General features: G+C 37.1%; 1 long non-coding RNA gene and 1 pseudogene across 1 annotated transcript in view; both read right to left on the bottom strand.

The window, feature by feature from the left end:
• LOC139080609 (uncharacterized) overlaps positions 1–10,091 on the bottom strand; it is a 62,667-nt gene extending 52,576 nt beyond the window's left edge. The window contains exon 1 of the long non-coding RNA XR_011535230.1: positions 9,974–10,091. This is a non-coding gene — a long non-coding RNA (uncharacterized lncRNA). The remainder of the gene's footprint in view (positions 1–9,973) is intronic.
• Positions 646–2,835, bottom strand: LOC103563022 (transaldolase pseudogene; annotated as a pseudogene).
• Positions 10,092–10,740: the final 649 nt, after the last annotated feature.

The raw sequence follows: 10,740 nt of genomic DNA on the forward strand, positions 1-10,740 counted from the left end.
TCACACGCTCCACTTTGGCGGTCTGGGGTTTGCTGATTCAGATCCTGGGCGTGGACCTACGCACAGCTCATCAAGCCATGCTGTGGTGGCATCCCACATAGAAGAACTAGAATGACCTACAAGTAGGATACACAGCTATGTACTAGGGCTTTGGGGAGGAAAAAATTAATTAATATATTTGAAAAATACTAGACTTCTCACAAATTATAAGAAATTGTTGAGTTACTGAGACTCAAGAATGGAAGGAATAAGGAATGCTCAAGGAAATTCAGTAGCAGTGTTACTGATGTTTATTCTAAAGTATTAGAGGACATCATTTTCTTATGTCACGTTATATTTTATCTAACAACATAGAATTTAGTAGTACTACAGTTATGCATATCAAGACACAATGAAAATTTACATCTATCCATGAATTGATTTTATGAATACATATAAGCTGAAATCTTATTTAGTTTTCAGATTTTTAAATAAATTTTATTCTATAACAAATTTATTGATATACTCCACATACCATAAAATGCATTCTTTTAAAATGTAGAATTTAGTGGATTTTGGTGCAGAATTCTGCAACTATGACCAAGAGAGGACGCTGGGGAGCCTCCAATTGTTTGGGTCCAGCTCCCAGGTCAACTGATATTCAGGTCATCTTGATGTGCTCCTCCAACATGTGCTGCCAGAGGAATGCCTTTTGTCCAGGAAGATCTTCTCCACCTCAGTGGCCTGGGCTGTCTTGGCTAGAGCACAAGTGTCGGTTTGGTCCTGTCCTTGAGCATCTCTGCCTGAATAGCTCTCATATGAGCTTGGGGGAGATACTGAGCAAGTTGAAGCTCACCAGCACTTTGATCTTGCAGGTGTGTGGGAGGAGGCATCCATGGCCATGGTCTTGTAGCCAAATTTCTTGTAGTAATTGTAGATTTTGGTGACACTCTTCACTCTGTGGTCCTCCAGGGACTCATACAACTTCTTGTCTGTGTTTGTCATATGCCAACCAAGGATGTGCTGCACAAAGGGGGAGATGAGCATGACTGTGGCCTGGGCACAGAACATGGCCTAGGACAAGGAGAAGTGCAGCATCAGGATGCAGAGGACACTGTGCTGCTCTTCAAGCTCCTTTCCAGCCTCAATTCCTTGCTACATTGACAACAGCTTTACAAGAATCGAGTCTGCTGATTCAAGCTTCTTTATAAAGCTTCTTAAGGTTCCTGTCTCTGGCCACCACCACTGCATCCTTATCAAAGGAGAGTCTTGCAATCTAGAATCTTCCTCAGTATTTTTGCTACAAACAACACAAAAAGCATATTAATAGCTTTTTAAATCTATTTGTCTTGTGACCCGCACAGCTTCTTGAGGTAGACTATGGTCTCCTCCATCAACTCTTGTTAGATGTGCATCTGCTTGGTGGCCAGGATCAGGGATAACTTTGTAGTGGTATCTTGCAACTTACGTTCTGTGATAGGTTGGAAGTCACCTGTGTGGGCCACCACCATGGTGAAATAGCTGAGCTGGTTGGTCTATCTTCTGGTTGTTCACCTAGGAGCCTATGTGGGGTGGTCCTGGAGGTGCAGGGGGTGAGAACAATTGGTAACTGGGATTTTTATAGGGATTGAATTTGTAGATCAATTTTGGTAATATCGCTATTTTAACAATATTAGGTCTTCCAACCCATGAACATGGGATGTCTTTCAATTCATTTAATACATCCTTTAAAGTTTTTTTCAGCAATGTTTTATAGTGTTCAATGTACAAGCCTTACAATTCTTTAAATTATTTCTAATTATCTTATTTGTATTGCTTTTATAAATGGAATTATTTTCTTAATTCCATTCCTTTATATTGTTTATTCCTGCCATATAGATATATAATTTGTTTTTTGTATTGATCTTGTGTCTTGCAACTTTGTTCCATTTGATATTTTAGTACTCATAGATTTGGGGCAATGCCTCTTTAGACTTTTCTATATATAATGTTACATCATCTGCAAACAGATACAGTTTTACTTCTTACCCCTCAGAAATTTTTTTTTCCTTTTAGTTTTCTAATTGCCCTGGCTAGACATGCAGTACATGTTGAATAGAAGGGGTGAAAACTATATCTTTGTCTTGTTTCTGATTTCAGGTGGAAAGGATTCAGTATTTTACCATTAAGTATGGTGTTAATCGTGGTTTTTTTGTAGATGCCTTTTATTGAGGAAGTTCACTTCTATTTCTATTGTGTTGAATGATTTTATCAAGATGGAGTGGTATATTTTGTCAAATGCTTTTTCTGTGTTTTTATTAGGACAGTAATGTGGGTTTTTGGAGGAGTGGGATTTTTTTTGTTTTTCGTTTGTTTGCTTTTTTTTCGAGGAAGATTAGCCCTGAGCTAACATCTACCACCAATCCTCCTCTTTTGCCGAGGAAGACTGGCCCTGAGCTAACATCCACGTCCATCTTCCTCTACTTTGCATGTGGGACACTTACCAGAGCATGGTTTGCCAAGTGGTGCCATGTCCGAACGCAGGATCCAAACCGGCGAACCCCGGGCCGCCGAAGCAGAATGTGCAAACTTAACTGCTGCGGCCCCAATAATGTGGGTTTTTTAACCCATTTTACTATTGATATGGTATGTTACTTTAATTACTATTGGATATTAATCAGCCTTGCATACCTGAGCGAAATCCCACTTGGTCCTTGTGTATAATCCATTTTTATTTCTATTTTCTTGGATCTGGTTTTCTAGAATTTTCTTCAGGATTTTTACATGTATATACATAAGATACAACAGTTTGTATTTTTCTTGAAACTTTTGCTGCTTTTGGTTGGATATTGTGGTAATACTGGCCTCATCTATCATGTTGGGAGTGTCCTCCTTCTAGTTGTTAGAATTTGTCAAGAGTTAGAATTAGTTTGTCTTGAAACGTTTGGCAGAATTCACAAATGAAGTCATTAGGGACTAGGTTATTCTTCATGGAAAAATTTTTATTTTGAATCTAATTTCTTTTGTTCTAGGTCTATTCACATTTTCTGTTTGTTTTCGAGTCAGTTTTAGAAGTTTCTATCTTTATGGAGTTTGTCCATTTCGCTAGTTATTGAATCTGTGGCATAGGGTTGGTAATAGCATCCATTATAATTCTTTTTTCTTTTACTTTTGTAAGGTCGGTAGTGATGCTCTTTTATGTATGAAATATTTTTTGAATATCCTGGGGGTTTTTTTGATCATTCTAACTAGAGTTTTGCAACATTGTTGATCTGTGCAAATAAACAACTTTTGGTTTAACTGATTTTCTCTATATGCCATTCTTATGCCATTATTATAGTGCTTTGATTACTGTGGCTTAGAGTCAGTTCAGAAGTCAGTAAGTATGAATCCTTCCAATTAGTCCTTTATTAGGTTAAGTAATTCTCCTTGTTTTCCTAGTTTTCTGAATGTTTTTATCATAAAAAATTGTTGAATTTTTTCACATATCTTTTCTGCCTCAGGTGAGATGATTATTCCTCACCTTTGTTTTACTAATGCAGTTCATTACAATATAAGTCAATTGTTTTCTTATATACCCACAAAGAGCAAGTGTAACTTGAAACAAAGAAAAAAAATAACATTTCTATGAGCATCCCCAAAATGAAATACTTAGGTAGAAATCTTAACAAAATATGTACAAGATTTATTAGAAAAACTATAAAACACTGATGAATGAAAGCAAAGGAGAACTAAATAAATGGAGAGATATTTCATGTTCATTGATAAGATTTCACATTGTCAAGATATTAGTCCTTCCCAACTTGATTTTCATACATTCAATGCAATCCAATCAGAATTCAAGCAAGCTATTTTGTGAATATCAACAAACTGATTCTATAGTTTATATGGAGACACAAAAAATATGCAGAATAGCCAACACACTATTGAAAGAAAAAGAAAAAATTTGGAAGACTGACACTACCCGACTTCGAGACCTACTATAGAGCAACAGTAATCAACACAGTGTGGTATCGGTGAAAGAACAGACAAACAGTCAATGGACAGTATAGGGAGACCAGAAATAGATCCACGCAAATATAGTCCACAGACCTTTGACAAAGGAGCAAAGGTAATACAGGGTAGCAAATACAGTCCTTTTAACCAATGGTGCTAGATCAAATGGACATCCAACTGCAAAAAAAAAAAAAATAGAATCTAGACACAGACCATGCACCCTTGACAAAAATTAACTCAAAGTTAATCACAGATCTAAATGTAAAACGCAAAACTATAAAACTGATAGAGATAACACAGGAGAAAAACCTAGATGATCTTGTTTTTTGTTGGTTTTTTTTTTTGGTGAGGAAGATTCTCCCTGAGCTAGCATCTATGCCAATCTTCCTCTATTTTGTATGTGGGACACTACCACGGCATGGCTGGTTGGGCATGTGTAGGTCTGTGCCCAGGATCTGAACCCCCAAACCCCAGGCTGCCAAAGTGGAGTGTGAAAATTTAGCTACTACACCACTGGGCCAACCCCTGTGATCTTGTTTTTTGACAATGACTTTTCAGATATAACATCAAAGTCATAATCCATGAAAGAAAGAACCAGTAAGCTGAACTTCACTAAAATTAAAAAATATCTAGGGTCAGCCAGGTGGCATAGTGGTTAAGCTTGCATGCTCTGCTTCGGCTGCCTGGGGTCTGTGGATTCAGATCCTGGGCATTGGCCTACACACTGCTTGCCAAGTCTTGCCGTGGCTTCATCCTATATACAAAAAATAGAGGAAGACTGTCATAGATTTTAGCTCAGGGACAATATTTCTCAAGCAAAAAGAGGAAGATTGCCAAGAGATGTCAGCTCAGGGTCAATTTTCCTCAACGACAACAAAAAATCTCTCAAAATAAAAAATTCAAAAACTTCTGCTCTGCCAAATAGATTGACAAGACAGAAAATAAGCCAAAGACTGGGAGAAAATACTTACAAAAGACGTACCTGATTAAGAAGTGTTACCCAAAATATACAAAGACCTCTCAAAATTCGACAATAAGAAAACAAGCAATCCAATTAAAATGTGGGCACAAGATCTGAACAGAGAGCTCACTAAAGAAGATAAACAGACTGCAAATAAGCATGCGAAAAGATGCTCCAATCGTAAGTTATCAGGGAAATACAAATTAAAACAACAATGAGATACCACTACACATCTAATAGAATGACCAAAATCCAGAACGCTGGCAACACCCAATGCTGGCAAGGATGTGGGGAAGCAGGAACTCTCATTCATTACTGGTGGGAATGCTAAATGGGAAAATCACTTTGGGAGACAGTTTGGAGTTTTCTTACAAAATGAAACACACTCTTACCATAAAAGCCAGCCATCACACACTTTGGCATTTACTGAAAGGACTTGAAAATTTAGGTCCACATGAAAACCTACTTATAGTGTTTACAGCAGCTTTATTTGTAATTGTCCACACTTGGAAGCAACTAATATGTCCTTCAGTAGTTAAATGGATAAATAAACTGTGGCATATCCAGACTACGAAATATTATTCAGCGCTAAAAATATGAGCTATCATGCCATGAAAAAACATTGAGGAAACCTAGATGCATTTTAGTAAGCGAAAGAAGGTAACTGTTTCTTTAAGAACTTTTATGCTGATTGCTTTATTCAAATAAATCAATCTTAAAAGTACACATTCTTATTATTCCAGTTTTACAGATGAAAAACATGAGGCTTGTAGAATAATGACAGAGACATCCCACCAGATCCTACTCTGAGTAATTTTGGCCCCTGGATTTCTACCTGAGCAGTTCAATTCCAGAACCTGTGCGTTTACTTTCTATAGGATGCTGCTGGTTTTTTTCCCTGAAATTTGTTGCATTCCAAACTTCTTATAACTAAATGAGAGGAAAAATAATAACTGCTATTTGAAAAAAAGTTCCCGTGTAAGAAATGTCATCTACTACAATATCCTTCTCTACATGATAAGAAGTAATGATTTATGCTTCCCATGACATTTAGCTCATTATCCAATAAAACAGAACAATAATAAGCATTGCTTTAGGCAGAGAATGTTCTTTTTCTTTATGTTGATAATAGCATTAAACATGATATTTCCAGCATCATTACTCACCTGAGGTTCTTCTTGAGCTTGTATTTTTGAAGACTCTATTTCTAAATTTTAGTATATGCCAATTGTGAGAACAGCTTTTAGATATTTTATAATATATTTTAAAAATATATTATAAAAGCACATCTTATGTTGAAGAAATTTGGGCATCAATTATGGGAAAATTCTATATGTTCACATTATATTGAAAATTGTTACTTTTCATACATAGAGTCAAAAATATATTTTGCGTGTAGGTTAAAAAAGACCCATTTTAGACTTAGAAAACTTGAGATTTAGTATTCATGTCAACATTAACTTTTGGGTGACCTTGGGCAATTTGCTTACATTTTTCAGCCTCAGTTTCTTCATTTGCTTAAGATAATCTATGAGTACACATTATTTTATGTGTTCTAATAATTAGAATAATATACTGATATATACACTAATAATTAACATATTTTAGAGCATATCATCTGAACCTTTTGTGTGTATTACTTTATTTAATCACCATAAACAGCTGAGAGAATCAGTTTTCCAAGATCATAAATAACCTTCCTAATCTTGAATTGCCTAAGACTTGGAAATGCCTATCATGCTAGAAAAGGATCTGGCGTTCTCTAAAGCTCAAGGGAAATCAGCTGTAGTTTAAAGCTTAAAGTGGTTATTCCCAGCCAATGGCAAGGATTGGACAACTTCAAGGCTTGGCTCCCATTACTCCTCCAACATTCGATCATACCAAGGGGTCAAGCTGGTGTGCCGAGGAATTTCGGAGTGGATAGTTTTGCCTGTAGTGATCCTTGCCATAAAGCTGCAATTGCAAGTCTTGTATCCCCATCCAACAGTTGTGTCTGGGGAGGGTCTGTTCAATCAACTACCATGGTAGGATCGGCTGGTACCCAGGGTAAGAGGTAGTGCTTCCCTAATCATGTGAGTTACATTTCTGTCAATCCGAGACTCAATGCTCTAATTCCAGAACAGGAGACCACAGAGAACAAGATTACTTGGTTTTTATTAACAATTTTAGAAAAAGTAACCAAGAGTAACCATGGAAGGAACAGACACTTCTGAGGGAGCTATGAATCTATTTCCTGATAAAATTTTGTACCAAAAGAACGGAAACATGGAGTACCCTCCCTTGTCACAACTGGATGATTTGTTCCATCATTCTGATGTCTTAACACTAAAAATAGAACAGTGGAAGACAGCACAGATCAACTGTAAGAGAAGAATAAGAAGAAACCCCAAATTTTACTCCTTCCTTCTGTGATTAGAATAACGGCAGTGTAATCAGAGCTTGCTAGTTGAACACTCCCCCAAAACCACAGAGTAATCTGATGATTCAGATAGGATATTCAGAAATCACTCAATCTGACATTGCAATACTCTTCACAGTTCAGGAATCAACATCAGGCTGTTCTGCGTGTGATGTGATGGGAATCCAACGTCCTGTCTATTTCAGCAATCCTGCAGTATTTCCATGACAATGTCAGTGACTGGCCTCCCTGCCCGTAAGGGTTAAAAAGGTACAGTTTACTGAAGATATTGTGATGATTCTTCTTGGCCACACTTGGGAATCAGGTGTGTGAACTGAGAATGAACGATGAACTTGCCCAAGACCGGTTCCTTGGCATCTGGTTTTCTAGAAAAAGGGCTGGCTTTCTGAAATTCTCAGTGACATGCTATAAAGCAATACTTAAGATCATAAATCTTGTTCATCTTCACGGCCTCTATCCCAGGGCCTCTATAATGCAGGGCTGTGTCTAGTGCTTCTCCAACTGTGGCGGAGATTCCTCCAATTAGCTTGCTATGTCTGATGCACAAGGCTTGGCCGCCAGCCCTGTGATCACGCCAGAGGAGGGATTAAGGGTGATACAAACAATAAATATTGATAATATTGGAACCGTATTTTTGCCCCCTGTATCATAATTACATCTTAACCGCAGATTCCTTAATCACTCAGCTTAAAACGCCCTTGTTGGATATCCTGCCTTGCTAAGTTTCCTAGTGTTTCCTTAGAGTGAATGAGCAACTGTGTTCTCACTCATCTGCTACTGAACTTCTCACCATGAGTTTTCGGATGATGAACATCTGGCTTGACATGTGTAACATCTGATCAGTTTCTGTTTGTTTTCATGATTCAAAGGCACAAAACTAGAGAGACTGTGGCAGATACTGTGAGTCACCTTCTGAGTCTCCACTTCCCCTTTTTCCTTCTTCATAGAACTTTTATTTTCTTGGGGCAACAATGTGGGCTGATCAAATTTTACAATTGTTTTACCTGTCCCACAGACATGGGTGACCATATGACATAGATCTGACCAATGCAATATGACATGGGAATCATTGAATGAGACTCCTGGGAGATAGACTGAGAAGTCACCCTGTTTTTGTCCTTTCTTCCCCTTTCCAACTGCCTGGAATATGGCTGGGCTCAAAGGAGCAGTGGCAGCCATTTAGAGAGCACATGATGAGGTCAAACTGTAGATGGCACGGTCAAAATTTAGGACAATGGATCTCTGATGAGACATGTCACTCTAGATTCTATTACTTCTTTTAATATGGAAACAAATCTTAAATATTTTCTTGTTTAATTCATAATTGTTTTGACTTTCTGGCCCATGAAGCTCAACTTGATTCTAATATATAGTGCGATGAAAAAAGGATGTAAATCCAGATAATGTGGCTGCTTCTATATTCTTAACTACCAGGTTATACAATTGCAAGGATAGTCCTAACATTAAAATGAAGAAATTCATATTACATTTTAAGATACTATGCAAATACACAGCCTTGTTTTCATATATAAACGTGGAAATAGATACATCAATTGCTACAACTATAAAGCTTCCATTTTACTTAAAATCGTATACCATATTATACAAGAATAGTACACATTCTATTGGAATGTTAATAAAGTGCCCTAAAAAATAGTCTTCATTTAAAAAATCTCACAAACATATTAGTGGATATCCTCATAACCTCACTTCATTTAGTCACTGCAGATTTCATTGACCAGTACAAATGAAGTGATGAAAAAATAAAATAATATATTGTAACCAAAAAACAATATTTTAGGAAATATAACATTAATTCTGTAGGTAATGTATTTTCCTAGTACCTTCTGATTTTGTTTATGCTCCCCATGAAATATTACAAACTATACTGACCAAAAAATCCCAGAGAAAGCTTATCTAATGTACATAAATCCCATAGCTCACATTCTCAATTGTACGTCATGTTAGGGTGGAAAGGGAAAATAATCTAGGGTTATGTTAGTCTAGCCTTGTGTCTCACTAGAGGCAATACCTTGACACGAAAATCACCAGTTTCTCATTTGCAAAATGAGAACAAGCCCCACTCAGTAAGGTGAAATATAGACATATATGATTTAGCTGCCTACATCTGTGTCTAACATTTAATAAATATTTGGTAAGTTGATTCTATCAGTGGTTGTTATTGCATCTATGGTATTATTGGATAAATACGTATGAGGATGAATATGTATGAGATTGAATGAATGAAAGTATGAACATCTCAAGTAATAGGTATTTTAAATAAAAATAACACAAGAAGTACATAAGGAAATCTGAAGTTTTGACTCAATCATACTGCTTTTACATGAAAAATTCCTTCTCAAATATTTCAGTGTGACATTTTAGTTAACAGATTGAAAAGCCATTGTAATATCTAATTTTAAATCTAACTTCAAATATGAGTTTTAAAGAACAATCAATATGATAGAATATCTAATGTAATTGAATTGGAGCAGTATCTTCACTCATTTAACTGATATACTGCATCAAGGATTTAAAATAAACAATCTCACCTTAGGTATTTGGTTGGGCATTAGCAATAATTATTTGCACACACACCCTCCCCTCCCTGTTACCCAACCTGAAGTGAGTTCGCTCACCCGTTGCGCAGCAAGCCAATCTCTGACACCGGGGGTGGTGGAAGAAAGTAGGAATTTTATTTTTGCACAGCGCTGAGCAAGGAGAGAGGGCAACTAACGCTGAAATCACAAACTCCCCAAAAAGCTAAAAGGAAGGGTTTTTATTTGGGGTTTTAGGTAGGGGAGGGGGAGCATATGGCCTTGCTGGTCGGAGCTTTCCCACGTGCCTGTCTTTGGCCTTGAGACACTTGCAGAGAGGAGGGAGCTCATGACCTTGCTGGTCAGCAGCTTTCCCACCAGCCCGTATCTCTTTGTGGGAAGAGATAGTCCAGGTGCTTGTCCTTGACGGTGTCTGTCTCCATGGAGGATGGTGGATTCTGGAGCCAGGAAGCCAGAGAGTAAGCAGGGAATGAGTGTTTTGGTTTTAACCCCATATATGCTGGGTTTAATGTGGGGAAACTGATATCAAGGTCGATATCATCCCCATTTCCAATAACATATAGTTCATACCAGGTAACTTTACACTTTCTCTAGTATCATAGCTATTTAGGCACTTATTTGTCAGATATTAATCCTCAATGGCAGAAGACATATTATTTATTGTTATATTACTGCTGACCAGCAAAGTGTCTCACACATGGTCAATTTTTAATAAATCTTTTTTGCATTTTATGAAACATTGCTAGGGAGTTGATACCCCATGTGGTTGGAATTTTAGAATTAACAAGACTATTTAGTATCATGTCCTTCTGTGGTTTTGTTTCCAAGATAGTATAACAAATCCTGTT

Source organism: Equus przewalskii, chromosome 31 (assembly GCF_037783145.1).
Source record: "Equus przewalskii isolate Varuska chromosome 31, EquPr2, whole genome shotgun sequence".
In the NCBI taxonomy this organism is placed as follows: domain Eukaryota; kingdom Metazoa; phylum Chordata; class Mammalia; order Perissodactyla; family Equidae; genus Equus; species Equus przewalskii.